The sequence below is a fragment of the Thermobia domestica genome, chromosome 4 (genome assembly GCF_964235325.1).
Source record: "Thermobia domestica chromosome 4, izTheDome1.hap1.1, whole genome shotgun sequence".
In the NCBI taxonomy this organism is placed as follows: domain Eukaryota; kingdom Metazoa; phylum Arthropoda; class Insecta; order Zygentoma; family Lepismatidae; genus Thermobia; species Thermobia domestica.
The window spans coordinates 143,519,525-143,544,963 of record NC_137457.1 but is presented as its reverse complement, the minus strand read 5'-3'; the positions used below and the strand labels follow the sequence as shown (position 1 = coordinate 143,544,963).

The 25,439-nt window shown below is 33.2% G+C and overlaps 1 long non-coding RNA gene across 1 annotated transcript in view; it reads left to right on the top strand.

The window, feature by feature from the left end:
- Window positions 1–25,439, top strand: part of LOC145682901 (uncharacterized) — a 955,736-nt gene that overhangs the window by 268,374 nt on the left and 661,923 nt on the right. Inside the window, exon 2 of the long non-coding RNA XR_014130957.1 lies at window positions 13,245–13,364. This is a non-coding gene — a long non-coding RNA (uncharacterized LOC145682901). The remainder of the gene's footprint in view (window positions 1–13,244; window positions 13,365–25,439) is intronic.

Below are 25,439 nucleotides of genomic sequence, written 5' to 3'. Positions count from 1 at the left end.
GAATCCTTACAAGTGCTTGCACTAGAAGAACCAATCCACTACCAAATACTAAGAGAAGCTGTAAAACGATGGAAGACAAATAATGAAACTATAAAAATAATGGAGATTCTAGGTACAAATCCGAACAACGAAGATGAACTAAATATGTTGATAGAAAGAAAATGGCAGGAGGAATGGTACACCACAACAAAAGGAGAAAAGCTCAAAGAATACATACCAACTATCAAAGTAAGGAAAGAAATTGGTGAAATAAAGAAGGAAACTATGGAAGCGCTGTCGGGACATGGACCCTTCAAAACACATTTGAAAAGATTAAATATTGAAAATGACGAAATGTGTTCATGTGGAGAAATCCAAACACCTGAACACGTAATATGGAATTGTGAAAATTACGTAACTAGTGAAGAAATAAGGAATCTCATAGATGAACTTAGTGATGAAGATTGGACTAGCTTACGGCAGGATAAAACAAAATTCGATAACTTTCAAAAAATAACAGAGCATATAGTGAGAAACCTATGGAACGAACGAATCCAACGAAGAAGGTAATAGAACAAATAGCACTTTGAAAAGATACAATTAAATAAAAAAAAACAAATCAAATTCTAATAGAAACAATCTTAAAGTTCTGGCAAACATCCAGAACTATAGTACAAACTTACGTTTCTTTTTATTTATTTATTTATTTATGTCGTTTTTATTTCTGTAACCCCTATTAACATTGTGTGTGTGTCAGTGTTGTGCGTGTTAGTGTAATAAACACATACGAGAAACAGTGTGATAAAAGCTTAGAGAATCATAGAAGAAAGAAGAAACTACAAGACAGTTAACACCAAATGAGAAGATGTTGTTTTTTACACTGTGTTTTGTTTATCTTTTTCTTTTTAAATTTTTACTTTTCAGGGTGGTTAATGCGCTGCTTCCCAATCATTTATATTATGTATTAATCAATTATTTTTTCTTCTTTCAGGTTATTTTCTGCATGTAAAAGGTTAAATAAAGCAAAATAAAACAAACAAATAAAAAAAAGAGAGAAATATAAGGGCATGGTTTTAAATATTAGGTGCCATGCTGAAACGAAATGTGCCTCACCTCAATCTGCTGAGGTTTGACAGCCGAAAACACAGGGAGATAATAAAGAATCATCAAGTATAAGAGAGAGAACAAAGGCAAGAGGCAGTTGCGTCTGCAATAAATAAGTCCGAAAGTAATCGGCCAAGGCAGGGGGAAGTGGAGGCATAAAAAAAGTCCTCTAGCACTGCTATAACTGTTTAAGAATCCACAGACAACGATATCCAAGCCGGGATTCGAAGTCGGGAAACTTGAGTGGCTGGCTTGATGCCTCAACCCACATGAACACGAGGTCTGCAAGAATAAATAGTATAGGACAGTGTCTCTCAACCTGGGGGGCGCGAAGGTAAGCGAAATAGATAAGTATAATTAGAATCATATATCGGAAAATATTTGTAAATAATTATTATTTTGAATTTTGTTCTAATATAAAATTTTTATTTGTATACACTGTTAAAAACAAAAAGAAAAAAATGCTATACTAAACATGTTCAAAAGGTGCAGAGTTGGTTAAAGAACAATCTAAAAGAAAGAGATACGAGATGAAACCAATTAGAAATCCATGTTTAAATACCAGACGAATGCAAATGCACTTTATTCTTTTCTCATATGACTCAAAATCGAGGGAGTTTAGAGGTATTAAAATGTTTAAACGGTCTTCATTTTGAAACAGTATGATAGATCGGATTCGATATTTGTAATATGAATGAATGGACCAAATTTAGTTTGTATCCATTTCCTTTTAGGGAAATTATTGTATTCTGTATATACAAGAAATGAATTCCACTATAATATGAATGAATGGACCAAATATAGTTTGTATCCATTCCTTTTAGGGAAATTATTGTATTCTGTATATACAAGAAATGAATTCCACTATTATAGAAATAGATGTATATAGTGAGATGTCCGCAATAAGTATACTAAAATTCGACACAAGCTTACTACAAACCAGAAAGTATAAGGAGGCGCTGGCAAAAGGATGTGATAATATGGGAGTCATGATCGGAATTAGGTTAAGAACCACTGGTAGAGTATTATTACAATTTCTTTGTCGTCTTTTTCGTCTTTTTCATCATCGACTTCATGTTCGTGTTGGTTGAGGGGTCAAGTAAATGGCTTAATGATCCCGTCTTTTAATCCCGGCTAGGGTATGGTTGTTTGTGGATCTTAGAACGTTCGTAGAAGTGCTAGAGGGACACTCTAAACGGGACGAAGTCCTTCCTTACTCAACAGGCCCAACAAAATAGCCTATTTGTTGTTTCTTGTCATTATTATTATTTTTTTTCTCATCATACTGCTTATATTAATAATACGTATCATACTACTACTACTACTATTACTACTATTAATAATAACAGCTATAGTAATAATAATCATACTAATAACAACAATAATAATCATAGAAACCATTTTTGCGTTGTGGTTTCAGCGTGTCCCTTTTTTCCACCGGGTAAACGTGTTCATTTCGAACTTCCGATCGGTGTATCGTATCGTGGTTCATTTGATCACGGTTCGCATCAATGGCGTAGGCCTACTAGAGATCCCAATCACCACCGACTGTTATCGTCTTGAGTTTGCAATATGTGTCTTCGTTAGAAAACAGTTTCCAGTGTATCATATTCTTGCGTTCATGAGTAGAGTACATAACTTTCAGGGGATATGAAGGACCAATCATTCTACATTCGGTTCTACGACGTTACGAATCGTAAGAGTAAGCATATTTCCAACTTTTAATATGTTCTTCCACTTGTGGAAATTTCAATGCGTTACTCATCGAGGAGTTGGATAAGTAACCTTGTAAGTAGTTCATTTTAGACAAGAGAAGGGGGTACGAGTTTATATAGTATGGTGAAGTAATATAATATGGATTTTAAGAGTATGTAATATATGTCTTATATTAAATTTTGCACATACATTTTCTACTACAATATTTTTAATTATTAATTATATGCGATCATCACTAGTAATTAAATATAATAGCTTGCACTGCTTCAAAATGATAACTTTCATAGATATTGCAGTAATTCTTAAATAATATACTTGATTGAAATAAACAGAAATTATACGGTAGTTCGTATCACTTAATACGTTAAATAAGAGGCAAATGAAAAGACTAACTTTTAAAGTCTTTCAGATATGTTGAGTGTTAGATATATGAGTAAATACTTTCGCATTGCTTACTGAGTAAAGTAAGAGAACATAAGAAATAAAATGTGCACATTACTATTGATCAAAAAACTATGAATATCTAAAATCAAGAATTATCAAGAATATAATTATATACGTATAATGTTACAAGCACATACATGTATGTGTTATCCATGTAAGGCATGTTACACAACACAAAATATTTACTATTACACACTTATGGCCTTGACCCTGCTGACTCACAAGATTTGGCGTGGGGCGGAATGTTAAAGCAGACAAAAATAGTACACAAGAAATTACAAGTAACTCTTAACAAGACATTAATCATTGCAGAGTATTTTACATAAGTTATATATTTGCGCAATTTACAAAATTATATAAAAGATGTTAACAAATGCCTTAAGTTTGTGACAGAGATAATGGTTAAACCTAAATGGCATATACTCAGGTAAGGAAATCTTAGACATATATTTTCAGACTAATTTTGTAATGTAGAGATATATTTTAGTATTTACTTATGCATATTCACTATTTCGTATATTTCTTAAACTAGTTAGTCACAACAAGTCGATTTAGAATATCAAAATAACTTTTTGAGAAGATTTCAATTTGCTGTTAACAAATTGAACATGTGTAGGTAGGTGAGGGTGAACATAATTTAAAGTGATATAAACAGTACACAATAGGGAAAGTTTAGGCACTGGCCAGCTTAACTGCAAACTACTCATACGTTTTAGAATGATATGGAACAAGAACCATGAAGTATTGAAAGTTTTGAAACCAGGACTACATTCACATAAATTTATTAAGGATATTGCAAGAGTTTCATTTCATAATGCATTAATTATATTTTTGGTCTTGAATCTAATTATGTTTCCAAATGAGTGACAATATTGACCGCCACTTATTAAAGAAACATTTTTGTCAGTGTGGGCGTTTGACACACTCTACTAATATGAATGAAAAGTGCTACTTTGGGAATTTTTAAAGGTATGAAGGCAGGCCGACTCCCGGGTGTTTCATCTGCAGACTTTTAGTGACGACTAATGTGATGTGTAACTAAATTGCTTTCCTTCGTTACTTGCTTACAAACTTGCCTACTATAAAATTATTTGACTTCCCATTAGTTTGCAGCACATTATAGAAAGGCGCTGCATCTCTGGCCCTGATAGCTATGCAAAAATGCAAGCGATTGTTAATACTACAGTGACATATCCCCATAATTCCCAACGAGTGAGCAAGCGGAGAGCGCGCTGGCATGGAAACCAGACGTTATTGTGGCTCCGTGTTCTTCTTCTTGTTTGCGGATAGCTGAACAAATGTGCTTTGAGATTGTGTTCGGTCATTAAAACTTTGTGCTTTTCCCTTTCTTGTTGTGTGTTTGAGTGTGTGGGTAACAGAGTTGTTTTAATTAATTGGCCACAATACCTAGTTCTTCAAAATTGAAAAAAAAAAGAAAACACGAATGTATAAGGGACAAAGCCGAGAATTGATATACAGACTATGTAAGTAGTTAGAGAAAAAGCGTGAAAATGGCGGTCCTTTTCTTCCTACAAGTGTGGTAGACAGAGTGGAGGACGCTTTGCGCGTGAAAAAGTACAGTGTTAAGTACATAAAAAAGATGTCCTTAAGAACTGAATTCCCCTACGGCAGTTTTATGTATTCCAGACATTAAATGTGTCTAGGTTGTTTTCAGCATGATACAATAATGTAGCACATATATCAATATTACATAGGGAAAGGATTTCTGAGTCACCGTAAGCTTATCACGTCCTTGAAAAAAGCAGGGGTTTTCGATTAAAGGAAAACAAGCTTGAGTGTTGTGTTGAGGCAAATTTGTTTTAGGTGGAAGAAATTCTCTGGAATAAAAGTTATTATGGAAAGAAGTAATATTGTTGCGGCACGTCAAATATTTGAGACTGATGGCGAAAATAAACCCAAAAAAAGTAATATGGCCGGACGTAACATGAGTGAATGTAATACAAATGAGAAGTGGTGCGTTGATAGACAATATATTCAAAGGGACAATGATGACACCTAGTGTCAAGTGAAGTTGACATATTTTTGTTCATGCCGGGGTTGTGGTCGGATTTGTATTGTGGCAATGTTGCTTTTTAAATAAAGAAACAGTCGTGATTGTTAGGAGGAAATGAATTGCACAACTCCCAAAGATTGGTTTGTTGCAGTCTACTTTCAAATATTAACGACAATTATGTCACTTGCTATTATCTTACGCAAATACTTGCTATTATCTTACGCAAACAAAATTACACTAATGTGTACATTATATATTTATATTAACAGTATCCAAAAATTATAGTCGTTGGTGGAATAGAAAGCAGGATAACAGCTGGACACCCGATAGTACTGAAGATCGCCCTGTATGAGGCGTTTGAAGGTCTGAATATGACAGGTTGACGACCTAGTGACCCCTTAACCCCCGTTACCGTGTAAAGGTGGACATTTCACTCATATTTAGAAATTACCCAATGCGCAAGAACGGATTGATAAGTTACTGGAAGTGAAAAGAAAAAGACAGTTACAAACGTCACCAACAGAAAGACTTGATGAGATCTGTTCCCAAATTCCAGATACTGTGCAAGAAAGAGATGGTTATCACAGGGAGTGTTATCAAAAATTGACCAAAAACCTTGATCGACTTAAAGCTGAAACATCTACCTCCTCAGTCCAAGATGAGAAGAGTCACTCAACGTCACGACGATCACAGTCTAAAGATCGAATCCTCTTCCAGCCTGATTGCATTTTCTGTAATGTAGTTGAACCTAAACGCATTTATAAGAATAAAGCCAGAACAAGTTAAAAAACATCTCTCTTCGAGTATGGTGGTGGAAACATTGTTCTAATATGTGCTGAAGCGAAAGGTGATGAAAAGCTTTTAAGGAGAATCAGATATGTTGATTTATTTGCAGTTGAAGCCAGATTTCATCCATCATGTAGGAAGTCTTACTGTAATGAAGAACAAAAGCTGATAGAAATGCAGATGGAGGAAGCACACAAAAATGCTTTTGAAGTAGTTCTTGAAGAGGTTAGAATGAAAGTCATACAACTCAAATTGATTATGAAACTTAAAGATTTGAATGGTTTGTACATTGCAGAATTAGAAAAGTCAAATTGTCGGAATACAAATCATAGATCTGAAAAACTAAAGGCAAAATTATTGAAACATGAAATCAGCCAACACATCTCATTTACTCAGAGCAAGTGTTTTCAAGCTGTCCTTGTTTACAGTAAGTCCCTTGATACTGATACCGCAGTCCAAATGGTTTTTCAATTAGGATCAGAGAATACAATTGAGAATGCGTCCAGAAATCTTCATGATTCTATCATTAAAACATTCAGAGCGGAAGGAGACCTTAAGTGGCTACTAACAGCAAAAGAACTTGACCAAGATGTCAAATTTCGGAAGAATTTGGAAAATTTTCTGTCCATTGTCATGTTCAACAGAGAGGAACAGCAAAATGATAAAACCAAGAAACTTATTTCTTCAATAGGCCAAGACATCTGCCGGGCCACAACCAATGGACAATGGAAGATGCCAAAGCATGCGTTACTCTGCCTGAGTCTTAGACATTTATTTCGAAGCAAGGAACTAATAACTCTCCTCAACAAACTGGGTCATTGTGAATCGTATTGGTTTAGTTTAGAGGCAGAGACTGCAATGTCTAATGAGGTTTTGAACAAATCTTCTGTTGTATCTGATGCTATTGTAATGAGGCCAAGTGGTAAATTTCTTTTTCATTCTGAGTTTGATAATTTTGACCAACATGTGAATGAATTGACAGGTGCTGGCTCTGTTCATACAGCTCATGGAATAATGCTGCAGGAAGTAGAGGAAGATGACATCAGAATTGAATGTATCAAAGATACAGAAGTGAGGAAATAGTTCTTGAAGCTTTGGAAAGAATGCTTCTCAAAACCTCTCAGTTTAATAAAAAAGGTTATTTGAATATGTTGGAAAATTTGAAAGATTATAAGCAAGCAATATTAGAACCCAATCATGACAGCTTTAATTTGATCATGCAGAATGAAAAAGTTGCTCACTTTTGTAAAGAATATCAAGATTTCAGACAAGAAGTTAAAAAGGGTTCACTTGGTAAAACAGCTCAGTTTTGGGTGTCATTTATGGATCATGTGTGGCTGATTTTGCAACTTCATGAAGCTGTTAAGAAAAATGACTTTTATCTGTATGCAGAGTGTTTACATTTAATGTCACCTTTGTTCTTTGGCTACTCCGCTCAAAACTATGCACGATATACTACAATGTTTTCAGTTATGATAGCTAACATTGAACATACTCACCCAGGTGCAAAGGAACTGTTAAAAATGGGTGCTTTCAGTGTTGCGAGGAGTATGGTTCCAGGGTATAGAACAGATGTAGATAAAACCATGGAAGAAACATTCATGAAGCATGCAAAGTCAAGAGTAGGTGCTGGACGTAGTGGGGTAGGGTTGACCGGAATCACAAGGAACTATGGTGCATACCAAAGATGGATACTGACAACACATATGCGTTCGGAAATGTTAGGAGCAACTTTGCATATGGCTGGTATCAAAAGTAGAAAAGGAAATATTCATCGAGACTTAGGAAGATCAGCAACTGAAAGAGGGTACAAGAAAGTATTGCGAGTAATAGAAGCTTTTGAAGGTTACATGAATCCCTTTGACATTAAAGAAGATCGGTTATATGTAATATCTTCAGGTGTTTCTGTGTCTCCAAATATTGAGGAAGATATTCTTCAAGCTGAACAGCTAGGGAAAGGTGCCAGAGATACTTTTGTGGAAGAGCGACTGAAAAACAATAAGAAATTTTTTGAGAGCATCAAAAACTGAACTTGAAAACTATGACAGTCATGCAAATTAGTGTCAAGGTGGCAACAAGTACAAACAAAGTTATAGAGTATAGACATCAAGGAAATATTGTATCTCAGCTACTAGTGAAGGCACAAGAAAAAGACATGAAGATAGATTTGAAACAGCTTATGACATATTCTTTGTCACCAATACCGTACAGCATCGGTACCACTAATGGATTTCTTGCCAAGACTAACAATGCCAAGTCGTTTTTGTACTTTGCAAAACATGTTTGTGATGAGGCTTTTTCCCCTGATCCAAAAATGTTGACTGTCGAAGATGGTAATGCATACTTTTACATTTTGAGAGAAATTCCACCAACTTTCAAGGACATAGCTTTGAAGATTTTCCATATGACTTCTAAACAAGGTGATATCATCTTCAGTACTGATATGTACAGCAAGATATCAGTAAAAGCTTTGGAAAGAAAACAAAGAGGAGAAGCAGAAAAGTTGATTGTATCAGGCCCGAAATCCAAGAAACCTAAAGACTGGAAATTGTTTTTGAAAAATGAAGAAAATAAGCAACAGTTAGTAAATGTTCTGAATGATATTTGGTCAACAGAGAAAGAAGTAAAGGATTTCATAGGAACTCGCAATTTTACTTCAGTAATGAATGGTGAAGCTTTCAATCTCTCTGTTTCCAAAGAAGCCGTATTGATACCAGAACTGACATCAAACCAAGAAGAAACAGATACGAGAGTCATTATCTATTGCACTATGCTGCTGAAATGGGTTACGACGAAGTGAGAGTTAAAAGTCCTGATAGTGACATTTTTTTTGGATATTGCTTGTTCATGCAAGTAACATCAGATGCAAAATATTGTTTCAATCAGGATGTGGTAACAAGAAAAGGTTACTTAATGTTAGTAAACTGTCAGAGGATTATGGTGCTGAGAAGTGTTCTGCTTTACTGGGGCTTCATGCCTTTACAGGGTGTGATTCAACAAGTGCCTTCAAAGGAAAAGGAAAGATCAAACCTTTAAAAATGCTGCTCTCTCAGAAGTACCAAGCTTATCTTGCAGCTTTCCAAAAACTTGGAGCATCATAAACTGTAGATGACAAATTAGTTTCACTCCTAGACGAATTTACATGCGCTCTTTATGGATCTAGAAAATGTTCCTCAATTGATTAACTTAGGCTGCTCCTAGTAAAAAACAAATGCCAAGACAAAGATCTCATCCTTTCAATGGAAGCAAACGTTGACTTTTCCATGTTACTGCCCTCAAAGGCCTGTTTAATTGACCCGTTGCTGAATACACTTTTTGCACTGAGAAACCTTTTCAGTTATGAAAGTGATAGTGATTGTGAAAGTGATTGCGTTTGCTGAATAACTGCAGAAGTGCCCCTAATTTGATTTGTCTATTTGTACAGTGAAGATTTCGTTTTATCTCCTTCGGCAGCATATACAGGTACGTTGCATCTTACTCCTATAAAAATAATTAAACTAACATGCACTGTAAGGGTTGGTAACGCCAGAAATTGTAAAAAAAAAAAAAAAAATTCTCTTCGATACTAATAGCGTACCATTCTAATTGCAATCTAAAGGCTATACCCCCCCCCAATTGGGCAAAGTAACTATTTTTTAAATCAGAATTGTTATTGAAGGATATCAAACGTAATAACGAAGATTCATGTGCGTAGTTCTAATAGAAGGGGGATAATATTGAGGGGTAATAGGAGATGTTTTGTAAGTCTAATAAAAATGGCCCGAAAGAAATTTGAGGTTCTGATTTTTTTTCTCGTTGTATTTTGCTGATCTCTATGATTGTTGCATATGTTTGACATATCTATCTAGAGCATACGCAGAAATTATTTCGTTGACGTGCAGCAAGTGCAAGGGTTGCCAACTGCCCAAGAATCTTAGAATTTTCAGAATTTTTCAAAAATTTTCAGGTTTTTTCGTCTTCTTCTTCTAGGAGTGAAGCACAAAAGGTGAAAGCATTACCCCGTTGGAATCTTTGTTCCATAAGCTTTTAAATGATGTATCATTTATGACGATGCGATATTTAAGGGGGGAATAAATCCATCAAAATGAAGGTTAACTATTTTCTTTATTTTGCTTGCAGGTGTACATAGGTTCTACTAAATAAGGGCAATTCTTTAGGTGTAGAGCCAGTTTGTTTTCTTGGGAACATAGCTATAAATTTTCTTTAGACTATGAAGATTTATAAAAGTATGATCTCATAGGATCAGGGGGGGGTGCACATGGAGGACCCCTGGCTCCCCGACTAAAACCTACATGACTCTTTTCGACAGCTTTCAATTTTATATTATATTTGATTTTTGTGCGCACCGCTTGCTCTCGTTTAATATCAAAACTGCAATTTAACGAATTTCAAGATACATCAACGATGACAGTTTGCGATAAACTGACATGTGAACGCCATATATATTGTTTCGCAACTGTTTAGTCATGCCAATCTTCTCCTTATTAATTCAGATCTATTTCCCGACTTATCAATATTTGATGAAACGAAAATCTTACTGTTACTATGGATTATTGCCTGGCAAATGTTCTACTTTGTATTGCTCTATTTTTAAAGCTCTTTTTATTTCGTCCATGAAGTTACAGTCATCAATAATTGTCCCAGTGATGAGTGTTTAACGTAACTATCGTTAGGAAAAATGTATTGACTTTGTTAGTACTAATTTCACAAGGCTAGTTCTTATCTCTCCCAAACTTGTGATGAATCTGTGTCAAATAACATTGCTTCTACTATCTGTCAAAATGGTTGCCAAGTTATGGTACCAAACTTTGAAGAAGAAATAAATAAGTAGAAATGTCTTGTACTGCACTTATGAAGTATGATAATCTTGCAACAGTAAACTAAATTGCGATACAATAGTAGATTTAGACTTTTGTTTTATGTTTAATTATTTATTCAAGCTTAATGTTGCGATTTGATTTCTCTCTTTTTTGTATATATATAATACTAACATTCTGTAAAGTATTTCCAAAGGGAAACTGCTCGCAAAGGGATTAATCACTTTCCAAAAGTCTAAATCTTATTATAAAATTTCTTCTAGAAATATTGTTTCTTGTTAGTGGCTTGTAAGTAATAAACAGTACTATGTCAATATTTACATCATCATTATTTGTGGCCTTAATTTGAGAAGGTTCTAACTGCTTCAGACTCTAATATAATATGCAGGTTGACAAATTTCTAACTGCAGCTTGAGACGATGAAGTTAGAGAGATTTTGTTAGCATCCAGGTCGCATCGTTATACAATTTGCTGATATCTCTAACGGTCAGATAGTATAACGGGATGATACAGCCTTGTCGCCGCAGTAATGAGTTATTTTGCGTAAAAGTAAAAATTACTGCCATGAGCAACATGTATAATCCCGTTATCGTATGTGGCTGTGTTTCTTTTCGTGGACCATTTATTAATTACAATCTATTAAGCCCTTTCTACGTAACGCAAATTCATTATATTAGTCATCTTTTCTGCAGGAAGCTGCTTGTTTGCCATTCAGTACACGTAACTTTAAGATTGGGATGATAAGAGGAATACTACATGGAGTAAATATAATGAACACATAGACATCATAGGAAAGTATTTCTCTTTTTTATAATTTATGTGTGTACTTTCTGTCTCTTACCTTACATTAAAGAAATAATAAAAAGGTAAGACTTATTCTATTAACTTACCATGAGAATAAATAATGCTATTTTTATTCCACTATTTTCAGTGCTGCCTGTTATATAGTCATATTAATGTGTCATACAACTAGTATACCAATACTTAGTTATCTAATTTCAGTTCTCGTTGCAGCGATCTTAGTCCGAAAATATAAGAAAAAAAGTAGCGAACCCTGTTCATTATACGGAGATGCTGAAAGGGAACTTAATATAACCAATACCTCAAAATTTACAAAAACGACATAGGTTCTTTTGGAATCCACCCCTTCAATTATCTTTCCATGAGCATTCCTGTGTTCAAGAAGTAGATCGCGTACACAATGCAATTGAAAAATCGATGAAAAAGATGGACTTTTACTCCTCATTGGGTCTTGTAAGAATATTGAAGAGAATAAACCGTCACACCTCATACTGTTATTAGAAGAGACCAAGTAACTTTTTTAAACTTTGGAACGACACCAAAACTTATAAATAAAGAAAGCATTTGATTCACTCCAGTAGTTAACTTGACACTTACTCAAGAATTCACTAACGTATTGTAGAAATCATGCCATGACAGTTCTAGGCTCATTATGCAGTAAACATCACTTTTTAGAAACTCTCAGACATCAGGCCAAAGTGTCACGTTTCAGTATTAGATTGAGTGATCTTGATATCAAAATAAAACAATTGCAGGATTGTGTGGAGTTTTCAGAATTAAAGAAAAAAGACATTAATGAGTCTCTTAAACTATTCATCATCGTGGAAAATAGGTAATAGGCCTATTATACTGCACTGTTAAATTTCTAAGTGGTGTTCGACACATACGTCACGTAATTAAAACGTAAATAGTTAATATACTCAATTGCATTTACATCTTCATCGTCCTCAGTCATTCCTGATTTTTTTCGTCATTTTGGTTTGTCAGGATTCTCAATTCATGTTACTGATTGCCAATAGCACAGAAAGTAAAGTTCTACTTCCAACATCAAATACTTAAATGTATACCTTGTAGGCAGTAAATCATTGTGTAAAAGCAAATAATGATTAGAAGTAAAACAACTGTAACCTAATAAAGCTTCAAACGTGTTTTTCTCAAAATAAGTCATATAATGCAGTTAGAACCTTCTCAAACAAGACCACTTATTATCGATTTCAGCTTCTAATAATTTCCCTGTTTACATTTTAACATCATATGCATTTCTCTAAAGAGACTACATTGAAATAATTGTGCACTGAACAACAAATTCCAGAATTTTCTTTTTAAACTCCATAGTTTAAGTCAGCTTACTCAATATTGTAAACATTAAATATCACAATGAAATTATATTAACCTTTGGTCTACAAGAATAATTTGCCACTGCAACTAGTATATAATCAAGTATGAATTATAATCAAGGAAAAAAACATTTTCATTTATTAAATGATACAACTTCATGTTAACAATAGAACTGAATCAATGTTGTATTTGTTTAAAAAATAATATATTAAGTAAAGTAATGTTTTTATTTGGTTTGTTGACAGGAAAAACTGAAAATGAAATGCGTTGAGATGTATATTCTTCATTTTTAGATTCAACAAACAGGCAGAAAGTACAATTTATATACTATGGTGGAAGAATATCACCTACATTTTATGAACATGGTAATGCTTTTATTGTATTTGATGTTTTAGTCAGTGAACCTTATTATAATTTTATCAATATATGTATTAGTTATCACAATAAATTTCACGTGGATAAATTTAAAATACTTTATAAAGAAAAATACTTATATACGATAGTTTCGTACATATATTAAGGGCAAATTACACAGATTGTTTCACAAAGTCTATCATCAAATTTATAATTATATGTTACTCTATCCACATGAATACATAGTTCAGCAAAATCTACTTAAATAGACGAAAAATAATCTTTGAGATTAACATACGTAGATATTGAACTATACTTTGTAATATTGATTACCTTCCAAACCTTTTCACTAATATTTTCAGCAATTCACATATGTCTTCATATAGGTTAAATTGAAATAGAGTAGAAGAGAACCAAATGAGAGTGGAATCTCCTAATGAAAGCTTTTACGTCTTAATATGCTACTGATGAGGAGAGTGGAGAAAATATTATGAAATTTAGTGCTATCATATTTGGAAAAGACTAAGTTTATAACGCGACGATACCTGCTATCCAACTAAGTTTCTTTCAAATCCACTTCTAAGCTAGCAAATAAGGTGCATTGTCTATCTCTAACAATATTAAACTTAGAGAAATTGTACTAAATATTTCACTAATATTAGGATGGAAAGTGTCCAATATATAGAATAATCATTGTAATTTGAACGCTAGGTGACTAGAACTAGTTGGTACGGAGAATTGAAACTTCTTAACTATATAAACATACATGAATTGACTGATACATTATAAAACAAAGTTGTGATTCAGATTGACTTGGGAAGTTGAAATCTGACATGATTAATTTTTAGATCTAAAGGGGCATAACGAAGTTCTCTATGGTATTTAGATGCGAGTTCTTTTGACATATATTATCATGTTTCTTTACTTGTAATTATAATAACAACTTTACATTCGATATGCTTGTATACACACGAGCAAAAATACATTCACACTACCAATTTTCATATCCTGCAACTCTAGACAACCAACAATTTTCTTAAGGTTCTCTAGTTGAGAAATACATAAGGCGTTTTACAAGTGCACTAGTTTGTTCGAAACATGTCAGTGTGGCAAACTTCAAAAATAGAAAAATATCCATACCTCTACGACGAATGAAAAATCGGTTTGAATACACAGTTTAGTATTTACAGTACGATTGATATCATGAGAGACTTAACCAAAAATTTTATTTAACCTTACATAACCTTAGATAAACCCTTTATTTATGCCAAGAAAAATCAATATTTGTAAAACATTCATTTCACTGCACAGGCTACAGCATTTTTTATATATCTGAATGTTTTACATTATTCTTTTCAATCTTACCTTCTCTTTACTTAGTTACCAGTTTTAATACCTCTACTACTATTATTATTATTATTATTATTATTATTATTATTATTATTATTTTTCATTTACACATTAAACCTAACAAGAACATTTCCTGGAGTTACATTACTGGTTTCCAGTGTGTTAGGAAAATCAAAGAGAAAAGAAAAATAAACACTAAAGTCGTATTGCACACCAGTAGAAAATATATCATATTTATCAAATATGACAAATATTCATATTATGTGTACTCATAATATCAGTTTGTGTAATTTAATGTCTAATTTATTATAGAATCAAGTATTTATTAGAAGCATATACGATATCAGAAGAATGCGAGTTCTCTCTTGTATTACGCCGTAATATATCATTCAATATCTCTTGCTACATTCTATTGATTGAGAACAAAAATTTCGTTAAAAACACAAGAAGAATAAACTAAAATATTATCAAATATGAATATCGACGATTGTTTACGATAATATTTCAATTGGAGATCTCTCCACCCTTTCTGTCTTTTGGTTAACATGTGCATGATTCTTGCATCTCATCTCTAGATGGAAAACTTTGAGCAAAGGGAAGTCATCATACACCCCGCAAGAAAAAATTAAAAGTATTAAGTTGTCTTTGAGTAGACATGAACCCATGACCCTTGGATTTCTAACCCAGTGCCTATAACACCTCGATTATTCTTTCACTACTGAAGAAGTCTTCTAACTTGAAAGTTACGTCATAAAAGAATGATCGGAGGGAGAAAGAACGCGAATAAATTTTTGATTTACAAAAATAAATAAATAAATAAATAAATAAATAAACAGAAAAGTTTGGATTCCGAACGAAGGCTTAAGTAGCCACGTCTCGTTTAGGACAACGCTTTTTAAGAAATCTTGAGTGTGATACAATATTTCTTTTCTACCATAGAAACCCGTGTATATTGGTAAGTACTAAATTAATTACGCTGTAATCTAAAAGAAGCATCTTGTGTGTGAAATAATACAATACTATGTCAAAACGATTTTTGTCGCAGGTCTGCATTGTTTAAGCCTTCCTAGAATCTATGTTATGAAGAATGAGTCTATACAATACGCATCAACTTCGTAATTTAAGCATGTTTAACAAAGTTATTCAAGTAGCAAATATGAATAAAATAGTTATCTACCTTCATTTTAATGTTGCAGTTTAGACAACAATCTGTAAACACACACAAAACAGAACAAATCTTCATACTTAGCACTTAACGTTAATACAAAATAAGTATTACAACTATTCCGATATATTGTGTTTGTTACAGAAGTTTCTCTGTATTTCGCTGGGTGAGTAGATAACGTAATTGAACAGTGAGAAAATCATTAAGTGTCTTAGGTTCTAACCTCCTCCTCAGCTATCTTATGAGTCATTTTTCCTAATGCTTGTTAGAAAAACAGCCACAAATAGAAGGCAACAATTCGGTCATTTGAATTTGGAGCAGATCACGTGATCCATGTACTTCAATACTAAGTCGAACAATTGTTTGTTTTGTGGCGTATATAAGTCCTTGACAAGGTAATGGGGACTGTTTTGAAACCAAATACAGAGTAAGAGAATGAAATCAGTCATAACTGTAGTTAGGTGCGGATAAAAACCAAATTGTGAACTAAAGGTTTAAGAACAACTCAAGTTATTAATAGAAACTATCCGAAGATTATTGACTTACATCATCATAAAAGAAATAGAATAGAACTTTCGAAACAAACAAAAAAAAAAACATAGAACTTTAACCGGAGGAAAAGAAAACTAATGTGAACACACTAAGGACAAATCTTTTAATGTGTAGTGATTGCGGTTCAGTAGTCAAGGCGCTCGGCCAGTGATCTAAAGGTTGTTGCATCGAATCCAGCGAGGGTAAGTATTTCTTTTTATTTTAGAACTTTGGTGGCGATCACACACATTCTTTTATTTTCAGATTTTGAATACACGGATGAATACACGAATTGCATTCTATTCCCAAATTCAATCTGGTGTTTCCATCATACAGTTTTAGGAAAAAAGAAACAAGACTTATGAACACACTCACAGTTTGCTGTTTGAAATTATCAGTTCCTCTTTTGTTACTTCTAATAACGATACTTCTAGTGCAAAACCGTACGTTAGCACCAATGCAGCAAAGATTTTACTTTTCTTTTCTTTTTTCAAAGAAGAAACCCACACACTTCTCGATGATAAGCAATGGTTGTCATAAAAACTGTGGTAGTTAAGGAGTTCATTTTTCATCAATGCAACTGAAGAAGTTCTCTCTAATTTTTCGTCAGCCATGAGTGTTAAGCATTCTACTTTTTGTATTGATGCATTAGTTTTTAACCTGGTAACATTTTTTTGATATAGATATATAATAAATATTGAGATATTTCAGTGAAAGTCTGGGGATATATTGGTGATGCTCAGAGGTATATTTCGTGAGGATTTGAAGTTGGTAGCTCTCATAGTTCTTGCGGTGGCCAAGTTAGACCAACATTTTAACATTTTTTTAAGTTAAATCTATAGTAAATTTTGAGATATCTCAATGAAAGTCGGTGGATGCATTGGAGGAATTGAGTGAAATATTTGCTTAAAACTTGAAGTTCGTGAGATCATAGTTTTTTTGGTGGCCAAGTTATTCCAAAATTTTAACAACTTTTTAAAATAGATATATAGTAAATATTGAGAGAACTCAATGAAGGTTGCTGACTATACTCGTGTTGAGTGATAATCTCGGTGAAAATTTGAAGTTGGTGACCCTCATAGTTTTGCCAGTGGCAAACTTATACCAAACTTTTAACAATTTGTTGCTATAGATATGTAGTAAATATTGAGATTTTCCAACGATTGACGGTGTTCAGATATATATTCGGTGAACATTTTAAGTTTGTGGCCCTCATAGTTTTTGCAGTTGCCCAGTTACACCAAAATTTTAACATTTTTTGATTTTGATGTATAGTAAATATTGAGATATCACAATGAAAGTCGATGGATACATTGGAGTAATTGGGTGATATGTATGGTGAAAATTTGAAGTTGCTGGCTCTCATAGTAATGGCGGTGGCAAAGTTACTCCAAAATTTTAACAGTTTCTTGATATAGGTATATAGTAAATATCGCCGTATCTGAATGGATGTTGTTGGATATATTGGTGGTGTTGAGTGATACATTTTGTGAAAATTTAAAGTTCGTGGCTATCATAGTTTTCGCGGTGGCGAAGTTAAACCAAAATTGTAACAATTTTTTGATTTATAGTAAATATTGAAATATTTCACTGAAAGTTGCTAGATATATTGGTGGTTCTCAGTGATATATTTTGTGAATGTTTTAAGTTTGTCGCCCACATAATTCTTGCGGTGGCCAAATAAGCCCAAAGTTCATTTAGATGTACTGTAAATTTTGAGAAATCTCAATGAAAGTCGTGGGATGCATTGGAGGAATTAAGTGACATATTTGGTTAAAATTTGAAGTTGGTGGTCCTCATAACTTTTTCGGTGGAAAAGATATTCCAAAATTTTAACAACTTTTTAAAATAGATATATATTAAATATTGAGAGAACTCAATGAAAGTAGGTGATTCCATTGGACGCGCTGAGTGATATATTTGGTGAAAATCTGAAGTTGGTGGTCCTCATAGTAATGGCGGTGACCACATTATTCCAAAATTTTAAAACAAATCTTGATATCGATATATAGTAATAATATTGGCGTATCTGAATGGATGTTGATGGATATACTGGTGATGTTGAGCGATTCATTTGGTGGAAATTTGAAGTTGGTGGTTCCCATAATTTTGGCGGTGGCCAAGTAAAAATCAAATTTTTTTGATGTAAATATTAGTACATATTGAATTATCTCAATGAAAGTCACAGGAAACATTGGTTGTTTTGAGTAATACAAATTGGTGACAATTTTAAGTTGGTGGACCTCATAGTTTATTCGGTAGTCATGTTAAACCAGATATTTAATAATTTCTTAAAATAGTTATATAGTAAACGTAGAGGTATCTGAAAGAAATATGGTGGATACATTGAAATTGTGTAGTGATATATCTGAAGTTTGCAAATTTGAAGTTTATCGCCCTTATAGTTCTTGCTGTGTCCAAGTTACACCAACATTTTAACATTTTTTTTTATTTTGATGTATAGTATATTTTGAGATATTTCAATAAAATTTGGTGGATATATTGTTGGTGGCGAGTGATATATTCGGTGGAAATTTTAAGTTGGTGGTCCTCTTGTCTATGGTGGTGGCCAAGTTATACCAAAATTGTAACAATTTTTTGACATATATATATATATATTAAATATTGAGATATCTCAGTGAAAGTTGGTCGATATATTGGTGGTTCTGAGCGATATATTTTATGAAGATTTGAAGTGGCGCGCCCTTATAGGATTTGCGGTGCCCAAGTTACTACCAATTTTAACAATTTTTTCATTTAGATGTATAATAAATTTTTAGAAATCTCAATGAAAGTCGGTGGATACAAAGGAGGAATTGAATAAAATATTTGGTTAAAATTTGAATTTGTGAGATCATAGTTTTTTTGGTGGCCAAGTTATTCCAAAATTTTAACAACTTTTTAAAATAGATATATAGTAAATATTGAGATTTTCCATCGAATGTTGGGGGATATATTGGCGGTGTAAAGATATATCAAAATCAAAAAATATTAAAATTTTGGTGTGACTGGGCCACTGCAAAAACTATGATTGCCACCAACTTAAAATGTTAAGATTTGGTTAACATTTTAAGATGGTGGCCGTCATAGTCTTTGCAGTGGCCCAGTTACACCAAACTTTTTAATATTATTTTATTTTGATGTTTAGTAAATATTGAGATATCTTAGTGAAAGTTGGTGGATATATTGATGGTTCCCAGTGATATATTTTGCGAAGATTTGTTGTTGGTCGCCGTCATAAGTCTTGCGGGAGCAAAATTAGATCAATATTTCAACAATTTATTGGTTTATATGTATGGTAAATTTTGAGTTTTCTCAATAAAAGTCGGGGGATACATTGGAGGAATTGAGTCACATATTCGGTTAAATTTTGAAGTTGGTAGTTCTCATTTTTTTTCGGTGGCCTAGTCATTAAAAAATTTAACTTTTTAAAATAGATATATAGTAAATATCAGGACAACTCAATGGAAGTTTTTGATAACATTGGATGTGTTGAGAGATATATTTGGTGAAAGTTTGAAATTGGTGGCTCACATAGTTTTGCCGGTGGCAAAGATATACGAAAATTTTACAATTTGTTGGTATAAATATATAGTAAATATTGAGATTCCTCAACTAAACTTTAGGAGATACATTTGCGGTGTTGAGATATATATTCGGTGAAAACTTGAAGTTGGTGGCCCTCGTACGTTTTGCGGTGACCAAGTAACACAAAAATTTAATGTATAGTATCATTTTTTAATTTTAGATATATAGTAAATATTGAGATATCTCCATGAAAGTCGATGGATACCGTGGAGTAATTGAGTGAAATATTTGGTGAAGATTTGAAGTTGCTCCCTCTCATAGTAATGGCGCTTGCTAATTTATTACAACATTTTAAAAATTTGTTGATATAGATATATATTAAATATTGACATATTTGAATGGACGTTAGTGGATATATTGGTTATGTTGAATTATACATTTGGTGAAAATTTGAAGTTGGGGGCCTTGAGAGTTTCGGCGGTGGGAAAATATACACCAAAATTTTAAAAATCCTTTGATATTAATATATAGAAAATATTGAGAGAACTCAATGAAAGTCGGTAATTTAATTGATTTGTTGAGTGAAATATTTGGTGAAAATTTGAAGTTTGTGGCCACATAGATATGCCGGTGGCAAAGTTAAATCAAATTTGTAACATTTGTCATATATATATTTAGTAGATATTGAGATTTCCCAAGGAAGGTTGGCGGATATATTGGTGGTGTTTTGATATGTACTGGTGAAAATTTGATGTTTGTGCTCCAAGTAATTTTGGCAAAATTTTTGATGTTGATATTAGTAAATGTTGAGGTATCTTAATGAAAGTCGGTGGATATATTGGTTGTGTTGATTTATTAAAAAAATTGAGAATTTGAATTTTGTGGACCTTATAGTTTGGTCGGTAGTCAAGTTACACCAAATGTATAATATTTTTTTGACATAGATGCATTGTAAAGGTAGAGGTATATCAATGAAATACTGTGGATACATTGTTGGTGTGTAGTCATATATTTTTTTTTTAAATTTGAAGTTTGTTGCCCTCATAATTCTTGTGGTGGCAAAGTTACTCCAAAACTTTAATATTTTTTTAGATGTATAGTAAATTTTGAGATACTTCAATGAAATTTGTTGCCTATATTGTTGGTGAGGAGTGATATATTCGGTGAAAATTTCAAGTTGGTGGTCCTCATGTCCTCGACGGTTTGGTGGTTCGTCTTTGTTTGATATAGATATATATTAAATATTGAAATAACTCAGTGAAAGTTGTTCTATATATTGGTGGTTCTCAGCAATATATTTTGTGCGGTTTGAAGTTGGTGGTCCCCATAATTTTGCCGGTGGCAAAGTTAAAACAAATATTTTATATATTTTTAATATAGATATTAGTAAATATTGAAGTATCTCAATGGACGGCAGTTGTTGCGTGTGACAAGTTTTATCACACTTAATCTTATATATAAAAGAGAACGTACAAAATCCTTTGTTCCCTCATCACGCTAATACGGCTGAACCAATTTCTTTTATTTTTGGGGGTTATTAGGATTTGGACCCTAGATGGTTTTTATCATATCACTTTAATTTTTAATTACCAGTGTCTTGAGATAATTGACCATTCAAGTGTCCATAACGTACAAATCCTTTGTTAGTTATTCATCATAGGTAAAAATAAACGTATTTATATGCATGACCGTGTCACTCGGCGGGTTAACATAAATGACAGGCGCTATAATGTTAACATTTACTGCAATCACTTGAAAGCGAAAAAGTAAAAATTATCTAAGTAACAAAGTTTATTGCGTTCCGGGGTGACCGCAGCGAAGCGGGGCGGGTTAACATAAATGACAGGCGATATAATGTTAACATTTAATGCAATCTTCTATGGTTTTTATCATATCACTTGAAAGCGAAAAAGTAAAAATTATCTAAGTAACAACGTTTATTGCGTTCCGGGGTGACCGCAGCGAAGCGGGGTGAACGCTGCTAGTTCTGGATATAAAAAAAGAAAGAAAGAGATAGAAATCATGTTATCCTAGAGGTTATGTTAAACTTCCGAACACTCGGCATATGCAGCGCCTCTAGAGGAAAACTTTAGAACTACTGAGTTTCGAATGAGCTGCGGGTTACTTAAGCGGCCATTCGGAACGAAATGTAGAACTGGGCACATCGAAATTATACTGGTTCTATAACATATATTTAAAAATAATCGGAATACGGTAATTCATTGAAAGTTCAAGTGATTTAATATCCGAGTTGGCTAAAACTGTTAAAGTTCTCATAAAGTTAATCAAGTGTTATATAATATTATAATTTATATAAATCTGTAATTGGTGTCTAATTGTGTGATTATTTGATGGAATTCAGAGGCAATATGGTGAAATACTCCTCCTGGCTGGTATTAAACGAGGCAAAATAGTGAAATTGTCTAATGGTGAGTGTTATACTTTTTCTATTTAAATACAAGTAATTTATTCAATTTATCACATTGTGAGATATATTTAATTATTCTAAATTCTTATTGAATTTAAGGAGGAATTCAAAATCTATTAGTTATCCACGATTTAATGTATTATAGTATTAATTAAGTAGTGTCAGTTAATGTATCCTATTGACATACTTGAACACATGTTGGCTTGTATGAACGGAGAATGTACTTACAGATATTTCATAACTGTTAATATTTTCTTCAATTGTTTCAATATTTAATCTGTATTTTCGATACATTTTTGATAGTACATTTTTTTTCTAAATAAAATAAGAAAAGATAATATACTGATTTTCCGTTTAAAAGAACCTGATATTGAATTACCTATAAAACGGTATATTTCTAGTGCAGTTCGTAAGTGTATTATTAATATATTTGAGTTTAGTGTTAAATTTATTCAGATTCATAATCTCTAGCCATAGATTTGATAATACACCAGTTAATTTCTTATGATAGAGAAAATAGGTCTAACAACTCTAACCCCTCAAATACTTTATATAGTTGTCCTTGATCTAATATCCAGCGGCCCAGAACGGCGTCCATCGAGGCACGTTACAAACATTTCGTTCCGAATCCAAAAATTCTTCTATAGGAAGAAAATTGGGAGTTAAAATAGAGGGGTTAGTATTTTCAAATACTGAATTTAGGTGGAAAGTTTAATAGTAGGCTGTGTTATGAAGGTAAAACTTTTGTGATCGCACTGTATATATTTATTACGGAAATAGCAATTATATAATTTAATATTTATGAATGTAAAGAGTCAAACGCTTATCCTAAAGAAAGGTAGTTCTAACAGACATTACTTTGGTTTAAGGATAATAATTTTCTTTAGCCTTGTAATTTTCTTAAAAAATATGGGTGAAAGAAATCAGCCGCAGTTGGTACTAAATGGCTTTGAAAATGGAAATGCAGGGGTAGTCATTCCTCCTAATGCTAGGCTGCGGTGGGATCTTTCTTATTTAGAAACAGAAAGTGAGTCAAGGTCAAGGCATTCCTCGTCAGTAGATGAAAACAGTGAAACACGTGATTTAGGTTCGAACGCTAGTGATATAACAAGCAAGCTAGCTGTAATTGGTATGTCGCGTGATAGCTCACAACAGCTTTTGTCTGTAGAAAGCGACAGTGGTGGAAGTCTTGTTACCAACCCGTTTATTGACCTGGTGGTTACAGATGATAGTAAGGAATACGAAGAAAATGAAAGTAAGAATCCTTTTGTAGTTGATAATTCATACGAAGCTACAAATTTAAATACTGGTAGAAATCTCATAATAAATAGTTTTATGCCTTTCCATATTAGGGCAGATAAATTAAATAGTAGTATTACAGGTAACTTATTTAATGAGAAAATTCAATCTATACTCAGTACCGATGGAAAGAATGATATTACGTTATTTCAATTTATGTTAGCAGTACTTAAAATAATGAAACAAAATATTTTTCCAGTCGAGTCAGTTTTAGTGGCTGCGTTAAGTAAAGCGCAAGGGAGGTTGAATCAAGAGTTGCTTACTTTGTATGAAATGTCACATGACTGGAGGTTTATTTCTAATTATTTGTTTACTAAATTAGTTACACCTTTAGGAAAGCGAGAACTCTTAAATCGGTATGTAAGAGTATTAGAGAAGCCTAGAGAAAATTTACTAGATTTTGTAAACAATATATGCGATGCATATGAAATATGTTATGGTACTGTGAATGGGAATAACTCTAGTGAATTAATTAGTTTAATAATGGATGGGATGCAGCCGCAAATTAGGTTTGATATTTATAAGTACCGATACCCAGTATCAATGTAGGATCTTATGGGAGATATTTCTGAGTATGAGAATCATCAGCGGAACTTAGAATCGTATAATGCACTGGTGAGAAACTCCGATACGAGTGAAACTCGGAAAAAGAAAATTGAGTGCTATTTTTGTGGCGGACAGCATCGTGTTGCTAACTGTAGGGCTCACAAACAATATCTAGTGAATAAGCAGTTAGTGAAAATGAATATGAACTTAAACTCGGACGGACGCTTTGCAGATCTTAGTGACCGGTTAGAGGGAACTACTCACATGTCGGGGTCGGAAGATCAAATCCGGAGCATTCATAGTGGTGTTAGTGCCTCCAATAAACAATTACCCATTACTTTAAATAATAATGAAAGACGCTTTGCAGGTAATCGGTCAAGGTTGGGGTGGTCCGAGAAACAAAAAAGTGAAAGTAATGATGAAGTGTTGACTCTTATGAAGGGGTCCGGGATTCGATCGCATGGGGGAGGTAGAAGTCATGGACGTAAGAGAGTACAATTAGAACAACACGAAGGGGTCCCAAAAACAATACCAGTTAATGCAAAAGTGAAAGATAGTAATACGCGTGACCAACAGCGCGGAGACTTTGGTTTCAGTGGCGGTTCTGGAGGGAACAGCTATAAAGGTAAAAAACACCTATTTAAAAGAAATGAAAATAGATTTTGCCATGATTCGCAACAACGAGAGATAGAAGACAGAAGATTTCCGTATCCTGAAACTAAAGATAGTGATAATAAGAATAAAATAGAAAATGAAAATGCCAATTCTTGTGGAACTTTGACTGCAGCATTGGTGGATGCTTTTGTGTTGGGACAAAATATAAGAGGTGGTTTGGACACATGTTCTACGGCGTCAGTAATAAACAAACAAATTTTATTAATTGGAATAAACAGTTAAAATACCCAATTAAGATAATTAATGAAACATTCGTAGGAGTTGGGGTTGATAAACAAAAGTTGACGTTAGATCAGTGTGTGATCATTCCAATTAAGTTCAGATACCGTGTTTATTGAATGAAGTTTTTCTTAGTGAGTGACTTAGAATCAGTGTTCATAGTTGGGATAAATGAACTTAAAACTCTAAAAGCGAACATCGACTTAGTGAACAATAAGTTGTTTTTCCCTTTGGAAGGTGCTTATGTACCATTAAACTTTACTTTAAACACCCTCCAACTAATTTGAAAACAGAAACTCGTCCGGGTGATTTATTTTGCAGTGAAGAGGTAGGAAATACTTCCAA